The sequence below is a fragment of the Palaemon carinicauda genome, chromosome 3 (genome assembly GCF_036898095.1).
Source record: "Palaemon carinicauda isolate YSFRI2023 chromosome 3, ASM3689809v2, whole genome shotgun sequence".
In the NCBI taxonomy this organism is placed as follows: Eukaryota; Metazoa; Arthropoda; class Malacostraca; order Decapoda; family Palaemonidae; genus Palaemon; species Palaemon carinicauda.
In genome coordinates, this window is record NC_090727.1 from 69,638,595 (window position 1) to 69,654,177 (window position 15,583).

The 15,583-nt window shown below is 45.4% G+C and overlaps 2 long non-coding RNA genes across 6 annotated transcripts in view; both read left to right on the top strand.

Moving 5' to 3' along the window:
* Positions 1-15,583, top strand: part of LOC137638319 (uncharacterized) — a 1,154,758-nt gene that overhangs the window by 448,089 nt on the left and 691,086 nt on the right. The gene's annotated exons all lie outside the window — the stretch shown is intronic.
* The window catches only part of LOC137638328 (uncharacterized), a 52,693-nt gene continuing 37,973 nt past the window's right edge, over positions 864-15,583 (top strand). The window contains exon 1 of the long non-coding RNA XR_011044059.1: positions 864-982. This is a non-coding gene — a long non-coding RNA (uncharacterized lncRNA). The remainder of the gene's footprint in view (positions 983-15,583) is intronic.

Sequence of the window (15,583 nt, forward strand, 5' to 3'; positions counted from 1 at the left end):
CCTCGAGTAAGGGGAAGAGGGAATAGTCATACCCTCGGGGAAGAGGGAGTATTCTTACCCTCGGGGAGGAGGGAGTATTCTTACCCTGATGAGAGGGGTATCCCCGAGAGGTACACTTGGAAACCACAACTGCCGTGTTGTAGTTAGGAAATGAGGAGGGGTGGGAAGGGTCGAATCTGTGTGCTCATCTACCTAAGTAATTAGATGTCCTTTTTTGACGGGTCACGTACACTTGTTTTCGTTAGAGTACCTACTCTATTCTTCGATGAGTATTTATTCTAGCTCGGGATTCTAAGTCTGATGGTGTAATCTAAGGATGCCATTAACGTTATGAAATGGTAATTTTGTTTTAATATCCTTATATAGATTAAGTTTTTTTTTATCATGAAATTTTCCAAGAATCAAATAAAACTATCAAAAGGGAGCTTGATGTAATCTTTCATTTTTAATTTTTTTTTTAATAGTTACTTATTTGGACACAGAAATTACCTTCAGTGAGACTTCGTAAATTACATTGTTGCTTACAATTATATGTTATTTAATAGTGTCACTTTCAGCACTAAAACTATGATTATTTGAACTACTATTGACATTGTCTTGGATTTTTTCACCTCTCTCTTGCAGTGTTGCCAGATACGTGGATTTATCCCTAGATTTGGTGATTTTGGGTGTCTATAGGAATATTCTGTACAAATTTCTATGGAGAAAAGTCAACGATGATTAAATTTCTATATTGTTGCAATTAGTTAAATTGCATATGTATGAAGTATAGTGCGTAATTAATATATTTGTAGAAATGGGGATTTTTGGGTTGTTTTGGGGATGTTTTTATCATGAGTTTTGGGGATTTTTAGACCAACCCATCTGGCAACACTGCTCACTTGCCGGCAGCTGACCATGCTTATGGCAGAAGAAAGTATTTTTGTGAAATTGGGAATCTATTTTGTGTTATTTTGAACAAATTTCTGTGATTTAATACTTGGTAAGTTATGGTTCATTGTTTAGGCTGCTTTATTTGATATAAAAGAAAGTGCCCATGAAACAACTTGTATACTGGGTGCTATTTTTGCTAGTCTTGATGAAAGGCTACTCTATGCTAGCCTCCAGGATAGGCTACTTTATGCTAGCCTTGAGGATAGGGTACTTTATTCCAGCCTTGAGGATTAAGCCAAATTTTAAATGATTTTATGCTAGGCCAGAAGATGAAGTATGCCTTTGAAGACGGACTATGCCTTTTAGGTTTAAGTGTAAGGCCATCGTGTGTAGGTTCATATTTGGTGAAGATTACGCTTGGGTAATGGTATAAACATTAATTTATATTCTTAAATGTTGATTGTGTGTTTATTTAAACTGCTTTACATAGTAGTTTATAATTTTGACCATCATTGTTGGGTAACACTCATTTTGGAATACCCTAACCTCACCTATAACAATTATGGGCAACAGGATTTTTTTTCGGTATCATTAAGCAAGATATATTTTTCCTTGAGCAAATGAACCGTGATAAAAAGGAACCACACACTTAATTTTGTTGTTTTTTTTTTTTTTATAAATTTGTTACTTTGTATTTTTATTTGCAAGACTTTATACTACTTTTCTTGCTAGAGAAACTTTCGTTATAACTCTTTCCCTTATACTACCGTAGCCTTAACCTTCCATAGCCTTAACCTTGCTCTACTATTAACCTACTAAATCACCAACTTTTCAGTTAATCATTGTGTATACTGTATTAACAATTGTGTAACCACAGTGTGAAACTGGGAAATGTTTGGTGGGAGTTTTCTAAATAAATTGGTGATACAAGACTGCATCATTACCTAACCTAACCTAACCTAGGCTAAAGGATGAAAAGTCAAGTGGTAATCTGAAATGCATCCTGGTCTAACCTAACCAAACCCAACCATACCATTGTAGGTACCCTGGCTTAATCCTTAATGTAACTTTATCTATAAGGTCCTGTGCCCTGATTAGCACAAATTAACATTCTAAAAATTACATAATTATTTAAAGATTCAGCCTAATACAAAGTGCCACATCATTCTTGAAAACCAACCAATTCCTTGGAATCCATTAACCCGTAAAAATGCTTTACTTAGCTAATTACAATGATATAGCCTATTTTGTCTCTTAAGTCTCTGACCACATTTTTCAATAGTTAAATTATACTGTATTTAGGTGCAAAATTTTGTCAGCTATAATGAAACCGTTAACCCGAATCTTAGTCTAAGTGCCAAATGATGTCTGTACCTCCTACCTGTCAGACAATATTTTTAGGCCCTGTTATTTTTTTTTTAGGTCACTTTTACACCAAAGTGTGGTCTGACACATGCTATGTGCCACTTTGGAGTGAAAGTGCCTTAAGGTAGTGGGTAATTCTATTGGAGAGTTGTGTATTCTTTAAACTTCAGAACCAAGGCAATAAGTAGTGGTTAGGGCTTAAGCATAGGTACCAAGGGCCACCTAAAAAAAGCACGTCTACCGGTACACTTTTGTTTCACATTTTGACTCTGGTAGGGAGGGTTTTTTCCTTGGAATACAGTATGTTTTGCTGGCATTGTGTTAGCTCCTTGAATTTTTGGTTGATTGTGAAGGGATTTTCATAATTTACATTTTGTGTTAGGTCTTCAAACTTTTTTTTTCAATATTTAACTTAGCCGGTGATTATAATAGCTGCAACTCTGTTGCTCGACAGAAAACTCTAAGGTAAAACTCGCCAGCGATCGCTACACAGGTTGCGGGTGTGCCCAACAGCGCCATCTGTCGTCCAGATACCCAGTACTCAATGTAAACAAAGACTCAATTTTCTCTCTGTCGTGCTATCGACAAGACGTACTTACTCGCTGTTGCTAAACTGGAGTTTTTCAATATTAAACTTACCCGATGATCATATAGCTGTCAGCTCTGCTGCCCGACAGAAAAACCTACGGGCGGAATACGCCAGCGATCGCTATACAGGTGGGGGTGTACATCAACAGCGCCATCTGTCAAGTAGGTACTCAAGTACTCGATGTCAACACAGAACCAATTTTCTCTCTGTCGTGCCACTGGCAAGACCTACTAAATACGCTGTTACTGACTGGATTTGTTTTCACAACTATTTGGTGAAGTACACTATTCCAGTTTTGAGCTTTCGCTATGCAGGGGTTTTATCTTCATTTCAAAACTTGAACTCGTTTTGGATAGATTTAATTATGGTGACAAAGAGAGTATGGACTCTCTTTCACTTTTAAATGGCCGACCCTTCCCTTAGACGGAAGTGTGTTTAGGTTTTTAGTAATTTTGCTTAACACGTTATAGATCTATATATTTTATATCTCTCCGCCTTTATTAGGCCTCTTCGATTAACTTTCCTTTTATTATAAACATATAAAATAAATTTTTTTGTTTTGTTTATATGCGACCTTTCCTGATATAGGCGGTCCTAACTTGGAACCGAAGTTAATCAACGTTGAGCCCGTTATATCGTATTTAACCTTTAAAGAATTTAAAACTTTTTAAATTTAATGTTTTATGAAAGATTTTCTTTGATAGTCTCGTACTGTTTTCAAAGATGAACTAACGTTTAGTTTTTTAGTCTACGCAGTTGTTGACGTTCAGGACGTTCAACATGCGCTCTATCGTTACGATAGAGAGAGAGTGTATCACGGTTTCACTTTGCAGTAAGAGTAAACCGATTCTAGCGTTTCGTTCATTCTTTCTTAGCTTGATATTCTCGTACTGTTTTCAAAGATGAACTAACGTTTAGTTTTTTAGTCTACGCAGTTGTTGACGTTCAGGACGTTCAACATGCGCTCTATCGTTACGATAGAGAGAGAGTGTATCACGGTTTCACTTTGCAGTAAGAGTAAACCGATTCTAGCGTTTCGTTCATTCTTTCTTAGCTTAAATGGTTTAAATTCTATATTAAAGGAACTTTTTATTTGGAAAACCTTTCAGTTTTTTCCTTTAGCAAATCTCATGTTTTGACGATATATATTGGGCTCTTCTCTCAGGTGCGAAATCTAGAGAGAAAGAGAGAGATAGAGACGGAGGGAGAGAGAGGAGAAAAAACGTTTCGTTCAAGCGGGTAACGTTGTTCTCGTTTTACTCTCCTCCCTAGTCGCTGTAGGGGAAGAAGGTAAAACGTTTCTAGGGTTTTATTCTTGTTCCCAGGCTATGTGCGGTGAGAGATTGTAAACGTAGTTTATTTGATCTAGTGTTTAGTCTTTTTCCCAGCCACTGAATTCTTTATCTTTAGGCTATATATGTTTTCTGTTGCATTACACGACTGTTTTCGCAATTACTACCTTTTAATAAAAGGTAGGATTGCGTGTTTCAGGTAGAAATCAGTAAAAGTTTCGATTTCAGTGAAATAAGTGCAAAACAGAAAATCAAAGTGATAAAGTGATATGCGCAAAGTGTTACAGTGTTGCGTCCGAGGGTTCGTCTGTTCGTGCCTGTCGTTCACCTAGTCCGGGACCTCTTGTAAGCTCCCAAGCCCAGGGGAGAAGTAATGTCGAACGACTTATGGGTTCCTCAGGCCTTGATCAACGAACAGACGTTTTTCCCTCCGTGGTTTCGGGCGTATCTACCCAAGATCGCCCCACCCACACAAAGACGAGAGAGCCCATTTACTTCTCGTCTGCGGAAGAGGTTTCTCGTAAGAAACCTTGGACCAAGGTCTCGCAGCTTATTAAGTGCAAGTCGGTCCCTTCCGCGCAAGTCCAACGGCCCAGGTGTAGCCACTGGGTCAGTTCGGACTCGCTGCAGTCATCCGACGACTGCACACCTCCCAAGAGAGGCAAGGTGGTACCGCAACAGGCAGTAACTCCGTCTGTTGCCGCACCCGCTGTTTTAGACCCTCAGTCACAACGGACAGTAGCTCCGTCTGTTGCCGCTTTTGTAGACCCTAGTGGTCTTTACTGCAGTCTATGCAGACTCAGTTAGCTGCGGTTATGCAGGAGTTTCGTGCGGAGAAGGTTAACGCTGCACCCGTTAGCCTACAACCTGCCACGGTTGTGCGCCCAGCTCACGCTGAGGCTGCCTGCTCCCACACTCCGGCTGCGGAGAGGTTGGCGCTGCACCCGTTAGCCTACAACCTGCCACGGTTGTGCGCCCAGCAGACGCTGAGGCTGCCTGCTCCCACACTCCGGCTGCGGAGAGGTTGGCGCTGCACCCGTTAGCCTACAACCTGCCACGGTTGTGCGCCCAGCAGACGCTGAGGCTGCCTGCTCCCACACTCCGGCTGTGAGAGCTCCTCCACCCATGCGCAATCGACCCTGCCAGACGCATGCTGACTCCCACAGACGCACGGAGCACTCCGTTGCCGTGCGTGAGCTACCACAACAACAGGAGGGTGGAGTTAAGCTGCCGTGTTTTGACACGGTGCGTCAGCCTCCGCAACCCACTGTGGTTACCGCCACTCGCCCGCAGCAGACTAGTCAGTCAGGAGTTGAGGCTTCCCCACACAGCTTTGGTTGTTGCCAGCTCACAGACTGTCAAGCAGTTACATGACGTTGCCTTCTGGTCTGCTACTAATGCACCAGTGCTGTATGTCCTCACGCACCTGTTGTGGTTGACAGTTCAGTTTTTTGACAGTTCACAGACTGTCAAGCAGTTACATAACGTTGCCTTCTGGTCTGCTGCTAATGCACCAGTGCTGTATGTCCTCACGCACCTGTTGTGGTTGACAGTTCAGTTTTTGACAGTTCACAGACTGTCAAGCAGTTACATAACGTTGCCTTCTGGTCTGCTGCTTATGCACCAGTGAGACCCTCACTGAGATAACCTAGCTTTTCTCGGACAAGGTTCCTGTAGATGAGAAAGTGCTGTTCTCCCTCCTACTGATATTCCTTTGAGGACTCTGTCATTTGGAGAGGAGCCTTAAGCTGCTTAGCCTCCTATGGACTTTAATTAAAGCATAACAAGGCTTCCAGGGATGGTAAATGGTTCCGCTTCAGTCGCTAACCCCGTCTGTTGCCACACCTGCTCCCGTAGACCCTAATGGGCTTTGCTGCAAGACATGCAGTCCAAGCTTGTGTCCTTGATAGAGGACTTTTTACGGAGAAGAACCTTCTGGCCAACAACCTTCCTACCGGTTGGTTGTGCGCCCTGTTGACGCTGAGGTATCCTACTCGCGTCCGCCAGTTGAGGTGGTTCCTCCACCGATGCGACCCAGTGTGGGTTGCCAGTCGCACGTTGACGTTAAGCGACTCTCGGAGGTGGTTGTTGACGTTCAGTGTGTCCCTAGGAAGACGTTCAACAACCAGCAGAGGTGACTTGTTGTGACGCAGTGCGTCAACCTCAGCAACCCGGTAGGGTGTTGACTGCACAACCCAGACAGTCTAGACAGTTTCGGGTTGACGCTGTACTTCCTCGCGTCCCCATGGTTGACAGTTCACAGACTGTGCAGCAGTACCATGATATTGCGTCCGGCTCCGTCACGCATCCACCAGTGCGACCGGATTCAGCGAGTCAGACGTTGCCCACTCCGTTGCCGTTTCCTCATCAGTTTCGGATGAGGAACCCTCTGATGAGGACGTTGCTGAACAAGACGATCAACCCCCAGCCCTGCTATCCATCCAGAAGATGCTGAAGAAGGAACGCTGCCCTGTCAGGCTGTAGATGAGTCTGGTATGGACACTGTCATCCGTGGTTCAATTTGTGTCACTTGGAAGACTACACCTCCGTCCTCTTCTGTATCATCTAGCTTTTCACTGGAAAAAGGACAAGACGCTAGAAGCGGTCTCGATCCCGGTTTCCGGAAAGATAAAGTCTGGTCTGACTTGGTGAAAGGACTTTATCAACCTTAGAAAGGGTCTTCCCCTGACTGTTCAGACTCCCAACCACGTTCTCTTCTCGGACGCATCGGACGTAGGCTGGGGTGCGACATTAGGCGGTAGGGAATGCTCGGGATTATGGAACTCGAGTCAAAGGACAATGCATTTCAACTGCAAGAAGCTACTGGCAGTACGTCTGACCTGGAAAAGCTTCAGGTCTCTCCTTCAAGGCAAAGTGGTGGAGGTGAACTCGGACAACACCCGGCTTTGACGTACATCTCCAAGCAAGGAGGGACCTACTCTCTGACATGGTACGAGATCGCAAGGGACCTCCTCACCTGGTCAACAGGTCTAGACTTTTCACTAGTAACGAGGTTCATCCAAGGCAACTTGAATGTCATAGCAGATTGTCTCAGTAGGAAGGGACAAATAATTCCAACAGATTGGACCCTCCACAAGGATGTATGCAAGAGACTTTGGGCCACCTGGGGCCAGCCAACCATAGATCTCTTCGCAACCTCGATGACCAAGAGGCTCCCAATAGTTTGCTCACCTATCCCGGACCCAGCAGTAGTTCATATAGATGCCTTTCTACTAGATTGGTCACATCTAGATCTATATGCATTCCCTCCGTTCAAGATTGTCAACAAGGTACTGCAGAAGTTCGCCTCTCACGAAGGGACAAGGTTGACGCTAGTTGCTTCCCTCTGGCCCGTGAGAGCTTAACTCACCGAGGTACTTCGATGGCTAGTAGACGTTCCCAGAACACTTCCCCTAAGGTTGGACCTTCTACGTCAGCCACGCGTAAAGAAGGTACACCAAGGCCTCCACGCTCTTCGTCTGACTGCCTTCAGACTATCGAAAGACTCTCGAGAGCTAGAGGCTTTTCGAAGGAGGCAACCAGAGCGTTTGCTAGAGCAAGGAGAACATCCACCCTTAGAATCTACCAATCGAAGTGGGAAATCTTCCGAAACTGGTGCAAGTCAGTATCCGTATCCTCGACCAGTACCTCTGTAACTCAATAGCTGACTTTCTCTTATATCTGAGGAAAGAACGATCTCTTTCAGCTCCCACTATCAAGGGTTACAGAAGCATGTTGGCGTCAGTCTTCCGTCACAGAGGCTTAGATCTTTCCAACAATAAAGATCTACAAGACCTCCTTAAGTCTTTTGAGACCACGAAGGAGCGTCGTTTGGTTACACCTGGTTGGAATTTAGACGTGGTACTAAGATTCCTTATGTCAGACAGGTTCGAACCGCTTCAATCAGCCTCCCTGAAAGATCTCACCTTTAAGACTCTTTTCCTGATATGCTTAACCACAGCTAAAAGAGTCAGTGAGATTCATGCCTTCAGCAAGAACATCGGATTCTCATCCGAAACGGCTACATGTTCTACAACTTGGTTTTCTAGCCAAACACGAGCTGCCTTCTCGGCCTTGACCAATATCGTTCGATATTCCAAACTTATCGTATGGTTGGAAATGAACTAGAAAGAGTATTATGTCCTGTAAGAGCTCTTAAGTTCTATTTAAAAACCTTTACGAGGCCCGTCTGAAGCTTTATGGTGTTCAGTTAAGAATCCATCTTTGCCTATGTCAGAGAATTCTTTATCCTATTTTATCAGACTGTTAATACGAGAAGCTCATTCCCATCTGAATGAGGAAGACCAAGCTTTGCTGAAGGTAAGGACACACGAAGTTAGAGCTGTCGCAACTTCCGTGGCCTTTAAACAAAATAGATCTCTGCAAAGTATATTCGACGCAACCTATTGGAAAAGCAAATCAGTGTTCGCGTCTTTTATCTTAAGAATGTCCAGTCTCTTTACGAGAACTGCTACACTCTGGGACCATTCGTAGCAACGAGTGCAGTAGTGGTGAGGGCTCCACCACTACAATTCCCTAATTCCATAACCTTTTTAATCTTTCTCTTGAAATGTTTTATTAATATTTTTGGGTTGTCCGGAAGGCTAAGAAGCCTTTCGCATCCTACTTGATTTGGCAGGTGGTCAAAGTCATTTCTTGAGAAGCACCTAGATTAGAGGTTTTGATGAGGACCTTTAGTATGGGTTGCAACCCTTCATACTTCAGCTCCTAGGAGTCTCTCAGCATCCTATGAGGATCGCGAGGCTCAGTAAGGAAGACGTACTTAAAAAGGCAGAGTAATTGTTCAAGTCGATTTCCTTACCAGGTACTTATTTATTTTATGTTTGTTATTTTGAATAACTGCTAAAATGAAATACGGAATACTTAGCTCATAATAATGTCAACATGTAATGCTGGTCTCTACCCACCCCCCTGGGTGTGAATCAGCTATATGATCATCGGGTAAGTTTAATATTGAAAAATGTTATTTTCATTAGTAAAATAAATTTTTGAATATACTTACCCGATGATCATAAATTAAAGGACCCACCCTTCCTCCCCAATAGAGACCCAGTGGACAGAGGAGAAAATTGGTTCTGTGTTGACATCGAGTACTTGAGTACCTACTTGACAGATGGCGCTGTTGATGTACACCCCCACCTGTATAGCGATCGCTGGCGTATTCCGCCCGTAGGTTTTTCTGTTGGGCAGCAGAGCTGACAGCTATATGATCATCGGGTAAGTATATTCAAAAATTTATTTTACTAATGAAAATAACATTTTTTCACAACTAATTGGTGAAGTACAATATTCTAGTTTTGATCTTTCGCTGTGCAGGGTTTCTCTTCACACAAATCCTTGAACTCTTTTTGATAACGGATTCTTTGTTGATGACTTTTTGATAGTTTTTTGAATTCCCCTTTGTCCAATTCAAAATGGCTGACCCTTCACAAGTCCCAAAATTTAGGAAGTGCAATGCTAGGGACTGTTCAAGGCGTCTTCCGAAGGCTTCTATCGACCCTCACACTGTTTGTTCCAATTGTCGGGATAAAACCTGTCAATTGGAAGATCGGTGTGAGGAGTGCGTTGGGCTTTCGGAATTCGATTTTATCGAATTCCAAAAGTATACACGTAGGCTAGAGAGAGATAGGGTTAGGAGAAGTTCCTCTCGTTCTATCGATATTTCCTCTCCTCATGCCCCACAACCTATTCCTTCCCCTGTAGTGGTTGCTCCTAATCCCCCTCCTGGCACTCAAGAACCTTCGATGGCTGATATGATGCGTGCCATCCAAGCTCTGGGTGAGAAAGTTGAGTCCCTTGCTAGTGACCGTAATCTACTTATGGCGGATGTGAAGGAGCTGAAGTGCAAAAGTGCAGTGGGAAGTGTTGAAGTGAGTGATAGTGTTGTGGATAGTGTTGCGCTTGAGGGTTCGTCTGTTCGTGCCTGTCGTCCTCCTAGTCCGGGACCTCTTGCAAGCTCCCAAGTCCAGGGGAGAAGCAATGTCGTACGACAAATGGGTTCAAGAGGCTTTAATCAGCGAACAGATGTTCCCTCCGTGGTATCGGGCGTATCTACCCAAGATCGCCCCTGCCTAACTAAGACGAGAGAGCCCATTTATACCTCGTCTTCGGAAGGTGTTTCTCGCAAGAAACCCTGGACCAAGGTCTCACGACCGTTAAAGCGCAAGTCGGTCCCTTCCGCACAAGTCCAACGGCCCAGTTGTAGCCACTGGGTCAGTTCGGACTCGCTGCAGTCATCCGATGACTGCTCACCTCCTAAAAGAGGCAAAGCGGTACCGCTTCAGACAGTTACACCGTCTGTCGCCGCACCTGCTCCTGTAGACCCTAAGTGGTCTCTACTGCAAGACATGCAGTCTAATCTAACGTCTCTTATGCAGGACTTTCGTGCGGAGAAGGTTGCTGCCGCACCAGCTAGTGCAGCTCCTTTCCTACAACCGCCCACACGATCGGTTGTGCGTCCGGTGGACGCTGAGGTAACCTTCTCACGCACACCAGTTGAGAGAGTTCCGCCACCCATGCGTTCCAGTGTGATCTGCCAGCCGCATGTTGACGTTCAGCGACGCACGGAGGTCTCCGTTGACGTTCGTGAGGTTCAACAACCGTCAGAGTTGTTTTGTTTTGACGCGGTGCGTCAACCTCCGCAACCCAGTGTGGTTGCCACTGCTCACCCACATCAGTCCAGACAGTCTGGAGTAGACACTGTGCGTCCCCGCGCTGCTATGGTTGTTGCCAGCTCACAGACTGGGCAACAGTTCCATGACGTTGCGTCCGGCTCAGTCACGCATGCACCCGTGCGACCGGACTCGGCTAACCAGCCGTTACCCACTCCGTTGCCGTTCCCTCATCAGTTATCGGATGAGGGACTTTCTGATGATGATGTTGTTGCACACGTAGATGAACCGCATTCAGAACTGGACGAGCCTAAGTCTACGCAACCCTCTTTGGACTTTAGGAAAGTTTTGGCCCTGTTCAAAGAGATGTTTCCGGACCAGTTTGTTTCTGTGGCTCCGCGTTCTCCTCCGTCAGAGTTTGTGTTAGGCATGCCGTCATCCACTCCTGCCTTTACTAGACTCGTCCTCGCACGCTCGTCCAAGAGAGCTTTGCGTGTGTTAGGAGAATGGCTGCAGTCCAAGAAGAGTCTAGGGAAGACAGCTTTTACGTTTCCCCCTGCTAGACTCTCTTCTAGATCGAGCGTCTGGTATGCCACGGGAGAAGTTCTCGGCTTGGGAGTTCCTGCCTCTGCCCAGGGCGACTTCTCAAGTCTCGTAGACTCTCCCCGCCGCCTTGCCATGAGACGCTCAAAGATATGTTGGTCATCTTCGGACCTGGACCACCTGTTGAAAGGTATCTTTAGAGCCTTCGAAGTTTTCAACTTCTTAGACTGGTGTCTAGGAGCTCTAAGCAGAAAGATCTCTCCGACAGAGAAGGAGACTTCCTTGCTCATTATGTCCTGCATGGACAAGGCCGTACGTGATGGGTCTAATGAGCTTGCTGCATCATTTGTGTCCGGAGTCCTTAAGAAGCGTGAAAACCTATGCTCTTTCCTTTCAGCTGGAGTTACACCATGCCAGAGATCCGAACTTCTGTTTGCTCCTCTTTCCAAGTGCCTTTTTCCAGAAGACCTGATTAAGGAAATTGCCGCTTCTTTGATACAGAAGGACACTCACGATCTTGTTGCGTCCTCCGCTCGCAAAGCCACCCCTTTGCCTACCTTGTCAGCTAGACCAAGGATGGACACTCCAGCGTCCCGTTTTATTCCGCCCTTTCGTGGCAGAGCCTCCAGCAGAGGAGGTGCTCGTGCCGAAGGGAAACGAGGAAAGAAGAAAGGAACCAAGTCCTTTAAGGGCAGAGTCTGACTGCCAGCTTCTTCAGACAGCAGTGGGAGCCAGACTCAAGAACTTCTGGCAGACCTGGGAAAAGAGAGGCGCAGATGCACAATCTGTGAAGTTGCTCAGAGAGGGGTACAAGATCCCGTTTGTACGGAAACCCCCTCTAGCAACGTCTCCCATCGATCTCTCTCCCAGGTACAGAGAGGAAGACAAGAGACGAGCCTTGAAACAGGAAGTGACTCTTTTACTAGAGAAGGGAGCGGTGGTCAAGGTCTCGGACCATCAAACCCCGGGATTCTACAACCGACTCTTCTTGGTGTCAAAGAAGACAGGAGGGTGGAGGCCGGTGCTAGACGTCAGTGCTCTGAATGTCTTTGTCACAAAGCAGACGTTCTCCATGGAGACCACAAAGTCGGTTCTAGAAGCGGTCAGAAAGGAAGACTGGATGGTCTCTTTAGACCTAAGGGACGCCTACTTCCACGTCCCCATCCACCCGGACTCCCAACCTTTTCTAAGATTCATTTTCGAAAAGGTTGTCTACCAGTTTCAAGCCCTGTGCTTTGGCCTAAGCACAGCTCCTCTTGTGTTTACGAGGCTGATGAGGAATGTAGCCAAATTCCTTCATTTAGCGGACATCCGAGCCTCCCTCTATTTGGACGACTGGCTTCTCAGAGCTTCTTCCAGTCGTCGCTGTCTGAAGGATCTAAAGTGGACTCTAGATCTGACCAAGGAATTGGGTCTCCTTGTCAATATGGAAAAGTCACAAGTGGTCCCATCCCAAACTATTGTGTATTTAGGGATGGAGATTCACAGTCTAGCTTTTCGGGCTTTTCCGTCGGCCCCCAGAACAAGCCAAGCCCAGTTATGCATCCAGAACATGCTGAAGAAGGAACGATGTTCAGTCAGGAAGTGGATGAGTCTGATAGGGACGCTATCATCCCTGGAACAGTTTGTGTCATTAGGAAGACTACACCTCCGTCCTCTTCAATATCACCTAGCATTTCACTGGAAAAAGGACAAGACGCTAGAAGCGGTCTCGATCCCCATTTCCGAGAAGATGAAGTCTTGCCTGACTTGGTGGAAGGACAGTATCAACCTCAGAGAGGGTCTGCCCCTGGCTGTTCAGACTCCCAACCACGTTCTCTTCTTGGACGCATCGGACGTAGGCTGGGGCGCGACATTAGACGGTCGGGAATGTTCGGGATTATGGAACTCGAGTCAAAGGACAATGCATATCAACTGCAAGGAGCTACTGGCAGTACATCTGGCCTTGAAAAGCTTCAGGTCTCTCCTTCAAGGCAAAGTGGTGGAGGTGAACTCAGACAACACCACTGCTTTGGCGTACATCTCCAAGCAAGGAGGGACCCACTCACTGACGTTGTACGAGATAGCAAGGGACCTGCTCATCTGGTCAAAAGGTCAAAACATATCGCTAGTAACGAGGTTCATCCAAGGCAACTTGAATGTCATGGCAGATTGTCTCAGTCGGAAGGGACAAGTAATTCCAACAGAATGGACCCTCCACAAGGATGTATGCAAGAGACTTTGGGCCACTTGGGGCCAACCAACCATAGATCTCTTTGCAACCTCGATGACCAAAAGGCTCCCAATATATTGCTCACCAATCCCGGACCCAGCAGCAGTTCATATAGATGCCTTTCTCCTAGATTGGTCACATCTAGATCTATATGCATTCCCACCGTTCAAGATTGTCAACAAGGTACTGCAGAAGTTCGCCTCTCACGAAGGGACAAGGTTGACGCTAGTTGCTCCCCTCTGGCCCGCGAGAGAATGGTTCACCGAGGTACTTCGATGGCTAGTAGACGTTCCCAGAACTCTTCCTCTAAGGGTGGACCTTCTACGTCAGCCACACGTAAAGAAGGTACACCAAAGCCTCCACGCTCTTCGTCTGACTGCCTTCAGACTATCGAAAGACTCTCGAGAGCTAGAGGCTTTTCGAAGGAGGCAGCCAGTGCGATTGCAAGAGCAAGGAGAACATCCACCCTTAGAGTCTACCAATCGAAGTGGGAGGTCTTCCGAAACTGGTGCAAGTCAGTATCTATATCCTCGACCAGTACCTCTGTAACTCAAATAGCTGACTTCCTCTTATACCTGAGGAAAGAACGATCCCTTTCAGCTCCCACTATCAAGGGTTACAGAAGCATGTTGGCATCAGTCTACCATCACAGAGGCTTAGATCTTTCCAACAATAAAGATCTACAGGACCTCCTTAAGTCTTTTGAGACCACGAAGGAGCGTCATTTGGTTACACCTGGTTGGAATTTAGACGTGGTACTAAGATTCCTTATGTCAGACAGGTTCGAGCCGCTACAATCAGCCTCCCTGAAAGATCTCACCTTAAAGACTCTTTTCCTGGTATGTTTAGCCACAGCTAAAAGAGTCAGTGAGATTCATGCCTTCAGCAAGAACATCGGATTTTCATCAGAAAAGGCTACATGTTCACTACAACTTGGTTTTCTAGCCAAAAACGAGCTGCCTTCTCGACCTTGGCCGAAATCGTTCGATATTCCCAGCTTATCGAATATGGTAGGCAATGAACTGGAAAGAGTCTTATGCCCTGTGAGAGCTCTTAAGTTCTATTTAAAACGAACTAAACCTATACGAGGCCTTTCTGAAGCTTTATGGTGTTCTGTTAAGAAACCATCTTTGCCTATGTCAAAGAATGCTTTATCCTATTTTGTCAGACTGTTAATACGAGAAGCTCATTCCCATCTGAGTGAGGAAGACCAAGCTTTGCTGAAGGTAAGGACACACGAAGTTAGAGCTGTCGCAACTTCCGTGGCCTTTAAACAAAATAGATCTCTGCGAAGTATAATGGACGCAACCTATTGGAGAAGCAAGTCAGTGTTCGCGTCTTTTTATCTTAAGGATGTCCAGTCTCTTTACGAGGACTGCTACACACTGGGACCATTCGTAGCAGCGAGTGCAGTAGTGGGTGAGGGCTCAACCACTACAATTCCCTAATTCCATAACCTTTTAATCTTTCTCTTGAAATGTTTTTATTGTTGTTTTTTGGGTTGTCCGGAAGGCTAAGAAGCCTTTCGCATCCTGGTTGATTTGGCGGGTGGTCAAAGTCATTTCTTGAGAGCGCCTAGATTAGGGGTTTTGAGGAGGTCCTGTTGTATGGGTTGCAACCCTTGATACTTCAGTTCCTAGGGGTCGCTCAGCATCCTAAGAGGATCGCGAGGCTCCGTAAGGAAGACGTACTTAAAAAGGCAGAGTAATTGTTCAAGTCGACTTCCTTACCAGGTACCTATTTATTTTGTTTTTGTTATTTTGATAACTTCTAAAATGAAATGAAAACTCTTAGCTCATAATAATGTAAACATATATTGCTGGTCTCTACCCACCCCCCTGGGTGTGAATCAGCTATTATAATCACCGGCTAAGTTAAATATTGAAAAATGTTATTTTGATAATAAAATAAATTTTTGAATATACTTACCCGGTGATTATAAATTAAAGGACCCTCCCTTCCTCCCCAATAGAGACGCAGTGGAACGAGGAGAAAATTGAGTCTTTGTTTACATTGAGTACTGGGTATCTGGACGACAGATGGCGCTGTTGGGCACACCCGCAACCTGTGTAGCGAT